Genomic DNA, 5878 nt, shown 5'->3' with positions numbered 1-5878 from the left:
ATCAGGGCAAAGGGCAGTGTTTGCCCCCAGCCCAATCCCATTTCTGTTCCCTCCCTTGGACAAGGGGCATTGTGGGGGGTGAGAAGGATGGTCCTTCCTCTTGAGTCGGGAAAGTGCATAGGGGAACTATTTAGGGCTGAGAACTTGGGCAAAATGAGGAAAATGAGCGTAGGAACTGGTTTTGGGACGCTTTGGTGACTTGAAAGGTGGTCTGTCTCTTTGGGGAAAAGAGGGGAGGGTCTCCCACCACCGTGTATTGAGGCATGATGACAAGAAGGTGTCACATGTTGCTAGGACTGACCTCTTCAGCTCCATTTGCAGCCTCCCCATGGCCTGGAGGGGTGGAGGTCGGTAGAATGGGAGGACTTTGCCTCCTTTCAGGAAACAGACCGGCTCCTGGGCTGTCTCAATGCCTCCGGGGCTGGAGACTGGCTCCTCCCAAGATCACAGCCAAAATTGGAGGTGATGCTGCAAACAGCACTCCTGATTTTGCTTTGTGGGGCGGGGGGAGGGGTAATGAGACAGTTGGAAGATGGAGATCAACCGGAGAGCAAGAAGCTGGCTTCTCAGGGAGACGCAATCAGTTACCAACTTGGACCTATCCATCGTCCTCCAAGGACTTCAATGACAGAAGAGTACAAGGTCCCAGAGGGCATGGTGAGCCTGATCTTTGGCAGAGGGGGAGAACAAATTGACAAAATCCAACAGGATTCAGCCTGCAAAGTACAGATTACTCCAGACAGCAGTGGCCTACCCGAGCACAATGTGTCCTTGACAGGAGCCCCAGAATCTCTACAGAAAGCAAAGATGATGCTGGATGACATTATGTCTCGGGGTCATAGGAGAACCCCAGGACAGTTCCACAACTCCCACAGGGGCCAGAACGGTACCGTACAGGACATGGTCCCTGTGGGGAAGGCCGGCCTGGTCATCGCTAACGGCGGGGAGACCATGAAGCAGCTGCAGGAACGCGCTGGAGTGAAGATGATCTTAATTCAGGATGGTTCTCAGAATACCAATGTGGACAATCCTCTCCGGATCCCTGAGGATCCTTACAAAGTGCAGCAAGCCTGCGAGATGGTGATGGACATCCTCTAGGAACGTGACCAAGGCGGCTTTGGGGACCGGAAAGAGCAGGGATCTCGGATTGGCGGGGGCATCCATGTGCAGGTGCCCAGGCATTCTGTCGGCGTGGTTATTGGCCGGAAAGGAGAGATGATCAAGAAGATCCAGAATGACGCTGGTGTGAGGATACAGTTCAAGCAAGATGATGGGACAGGGCCCGAGAAGACTGCTCATATAATGAGGTCCCCAGACAGGTGCAAGCACGCAGCCCGGATCATCAACGACCTCCTCCAGAGCCTCAGGCGTGGCCCCCCCAGGCCCTCCAGGGGGTCCAGGCATGCCCCCGGGGAGGCCGAGGAAGAGGCCAAGGCAACTGGGGGACCCCTGCGGGGAGATGACCTTCTCCATCCCCACTCACAAGTGCGGGCATCATGATCATCGTAGAGATCTCCCGGCAGCTACCACCCAACGGGGATCCCAACTTCAAGTTGTTCATTATCCAGGGTTCACCCCAGCAGATCCACCACACCAGGCAGCTTATCGAGGGGGCTCTTCAATCAGGGGCCACCTGGGCTCCCCCGCATGCCAGGGGGCTCCCTCCTCACCAGGGCCGGGGCAATAACTACCCTTAGTGGCAACCACCTGCTCCTCACGACCCAAGCAAAGCAGCTGCGGCTACCGCGGACCCCAACGCCACATGGGCCGCCTACTACTCACACTACCACCAGCAGTCCCCGGGCGCGACGCCGGACCCCGGGGCTCCACCCGCTCAAGGTGAGCCCCCTCAGTCCCCGCCCACTGGCCAGTCGGACTACACTAAGGCCTGGGAAGAGTATTACAAAAAGATCGGCCAGCAGCCCCAGCAGCCGGAAGCGCCCGGCAGCACGACTACACCGAGGCCTGGGAAGAGTACTACAAGAAGCAGGCGCAAGTGGCCCCCGGAGCGGGTCCAGGAGCTCCCCCAGGCTCCCAGCCAGACTACAGTGCAGCCTGGGGAGAATATCACAGACAGTAAACCGCTTACTACGGACAGATCCCAGGTCCCGGCGGCCCCCAGCCACCGCCCACGCAACAGGCACAGCAACAGGCTCAATGAATCGAATGAGTGTGAACTTCTTCATCCGTGAAACATCTTTTTTTTTTTCCATTTTTTTTTTTTTTTTTTTTTTCTGTTTGGGGGCTTCGGTTTTGCTTGGCGAGAGAGCGATGGCTGCCGTGAGGAGTATTGGGGAGCCCTTGAGGCAAGCACGGGGGCTCAGGGGAATGGGAGTGTGCCAAGCCCTCACTCTCTCGCCCGCTCTGAGTCTCACATACTTTTTCTTTCAAAATTGGGATCCTTCAGGTTGAGCCAGCCAGAGAAGATGGCGAGATCTAAATATCTGCCAAAAAAGAAACCTTACAAATTAAAAAAACAAAGAGCAAAGCAGAAGTTATTAAGTTTTATGTATATGTATGTATGTATACATAAAAGTCTCTATTCTCCACCCCTCGGCATTCCTGAACCTGCCTCTCTGACAATAAAGCAATTCAATTTCTCCCACCCTCGGCCCTCTTGTGTTTAAAATAAACTTCTAAAAAGAAAAAAAAAAAATCAAATATAGTTAACATTGATTTTATTTTCTAGTTTGACAACTCAAGTCTTCATTTCCAAGCATGGCAATCATGTTATTGTGCTGAGGATGCCCTAAGAAAATACCACAGACTGGATGGTTTAAACAGAAATTTATTCTCACAGTTCTGAAGACTAAGAAGTCCAAAATCATGGTGCTGGCCAATTCAGTTTCTGGTAAGGGCTCTCTTCCTGGCTTGCTGAGGCTGCCTTCTCACTGTGTCGCCACATGGTAGAAAGAGACAGCTCTGGTGTCTCTTCCTTTTCTTGTAAGGGCACCAGTTCTATCAAATTATGGCCCCACCCTTGCAGCCTCATTTAATTTTTATTAGTACCTTATAGGCCCTAGCTCCAAATACTATACTGTCACACTGGGAGTTGGGCTTCAACATATAAATTTTGGGAGGATTACAAACATTTAGTCCATAACAACAATTACATTAATTTATTAAATTAGGTATCTCTTCTATTAATTTGCCTAGCTATTGGCCTATTTAAGTTGTTCTCAAATAGATTACATAATGTTTAAGAAAATACCAATGCCTAGGGCCCACTTAGAGAAATTTTGATTTAACTAATCTGAGATTAGCATTTTTGTTCTTGCTGCTGTTTTGTTCTTAGCAGCATTAGCATTTTTGTTCTTGCTGCTGTTGTCTTTGTTATTGATGAGCTGCTCATTTGGAAAAAAAAGTGACTTTATGTACTTTATTCAGTCATCTATATCTAAAATATATCTGAGTTGCCCAATACATCTTTCTTAATTGAGGTAAAATTGACACACAATGAAATCTAAAGATTAATATAATTAAATGAGTTTTCATAAATATATAGACCCATATGAATATTATCCAAACAAGACACAGAATATTTCTGTCACCACAGAAATCTCTATAATTTCCTCCTCCAGGAAACCCTCTTCCTTCTGAGCAATCATAGTTCTGATTTTTTTCACCATAAATTAATTTTACCTATTCTTGAAATTCATATAAATGGCACCATGCAGTATGTACTCTTTTGTGTCTATTTTGTTTCATTTTGATAATTTAGATTCATCTATATTGTTGCATTCTTATTTGTTCTCTTTAATTGCTATCTAGTACTTTATTGCATGAATATATCATTATTTGTATATCCATTATCCACACTGTTTCCAGTTTGGAGCTATTATGAATAAGTTAGTATGAACTTTTTTATGCATGCTGTTTTATGGGCACATGTACTTGTTTTTCTTATGTGTATGCCATGGAGTGGAACTGCTAGACTGTAGGGTAGATGAAAGTTGAACCTTATAAGAAACTGCCAAGTACTTTTCCAAAACATTTGTGTCATTTTACACTTTCAGCAGTAATGAATGAAGGATCCAGTTGCTCCATATTGTTTTGTTGACTGTCATGGTAGCTCTTTAACTTTCACCATTTTAGCTGGTATGAAATGGTATCACTGTGGCTTTCATTTGGATTTATCTTTTCATGTGCTTATTGGTCATGCATGCATCCTCTATTTTGTATATTCAAGTATTTTGCCTATTGTTTTAAAATTAGAGTTTTTCAATGAGATCACTTGGACACGGGAAGGGGAACATCACACACCGGGGCCTATTGTGGGGAAGGGGGAGGGGGGAGGGATGGCATTGGGAGTTATACCTGATGTAAATGACAAGTTGATGAGTGCTGACGAGTTGATGGGTGCAGCACACCAACATGGCACATGTATACATATGTAACAAACCTGCACGTTGTGCACATGTACCCTAGAACTTAAAGTATAATAAAAAATAAATAAATAATAAAATAAAATTAGGTTTTTTATCTTTTTATTATTCATTCGAAGCAGTTTTTATATGCTCTGGATAAAAATCCTTTGCATTTCAAACATTTTTTCCCAGTCTGGCCTTTACTTTTCATTTTCTTAATGTACCAGCTTTTAGAAAAGTTTACCAGATGCAGTCATAGAACTATTACTTTCTGCCATATTTCAGGCCCATGTTTCTCTCCTTTTCTCCAGTGTTTCTAGATAAGAATTAACACTGTTTGACAAATTTGTTTCATACATGCTCATTCATTTAATAAGTTGACAATTGTGTTGAATTTGGGTCACTTTCTATTTGACCCTTTTGTCTCAATTTTGGTGCAAGCTAGAGCTTAAACTTGAGTAAAGCATGGCATATTCTGGATGGTATACTAGATTACAGTCCAGTTGGATGTTAAATGAATCCAAATGTTATCACTTCTTATTTTAATAAATTGCTTTCAATAAAAAATTCTCCAAAATCCAGAGTCAATCTTTTCCCTCAAATGATCTCACATTTAACCACTACGCAGTGGATCACACAATAAACACCATTTGGATTCTACTGTAAATTGTCTTCTAGGTATATTATTACACAATCATAATGTCTTCTAGGTATATTATTATACTTTATAACAAATAAATTTGTTTTAAAATTCTTCATTTGGCTATTTTTGACAGAAAAATTCCATCAGAATTTTTTTCTGATTTTACGATGACTGAAAATTCCAGAATACATAATTTTTTTACACGTTAGCATGACAGCATGTTAAATTAAATGAGGCCATCAGTTTCAAATGATGAAATCACATTAACTTTAATGGAAGCCAACAGTTGTGTCCATACTTATGACAGAATGATTGTGGAAACGTTATTACTTTCATTCAAACATTCAGGACATCCTCAATTCTTCCGCCTCCCTCAAACTCCTGAGACTACTAGCCACCAAGTTATGTCAACGCTCCCTTCAGGATTTGCCTCTAATTTTGTCCACAGTGTCCCATTCCCTCTGCCATTTATTTCATTGCTCCTGATCATTTCTCACCTTCGCTTTTGCAAAAACCATCTAACTTGTCATTCATACACCAGGTAGATCCCTTTATTCTCTGAAACATTGCCAGAATGATCTTCCAAAAAAAAACCCTGCTCAAGTTGCCTCCTTCTAGTAGGTTCCAAAGGCTCCCTCATATCACTAAGACTCCAAAACTCCTCAGCATGGCAACCGAGCTCTGTTATAGATTAGCCCTCTAAATTTCTTGGTACCACATTCATCTCCTGCATATGATACCACATATCTTTCACTCCAGGCACATCAGGTTCTCACTTTTCCTTCCCTACTTTTACACAAGTTTGTACCGCTTTCTCACATCCACTTCCCTTCATTACACCTGCAGTAAGCTTAGCTCGTTCCAAACA

The 5878-nt window shown here is 44.0% G+C and overlaps 1 pseudogene across 1 annotated transcript; it reads left to right on the top strand.

The window, feature by feature from the left end:
* The first annotated feature begins 356 nt into the window (after nucleotides 1-356).
* Nucleotides 357-2161, top strand: LOC112607719 (annotated as a pseudogene). The gene has a single exon (XR_003115903.1). The product of XR_003115903.1 is annotated as a far upstream element-binding protein 2 pseudogene (transcript).
* The last annotated feature ends 3717 nt before the right edge of the window (nucleotides 2162-5878 follow it).

This window comes from Theropithecus gelada, chromosome 15 (genome assembly GCF_003255815.1).
Source record: "Theropithecus gelada isolate Dixy chromosome 15, Tgel_1.0, whole genome shotgun sequence".
NCBI lineage: Eukaryota > Metazoa > Chordata > Mammalia > Primates > Cercopithecidae > Theropithecus > Theropithecus gelada.
The sequence above is the reverse complement of the archived record's forward strand: the minus strand, read 5'-3'. Positions and strand labels throughout refer to the sequence as shown.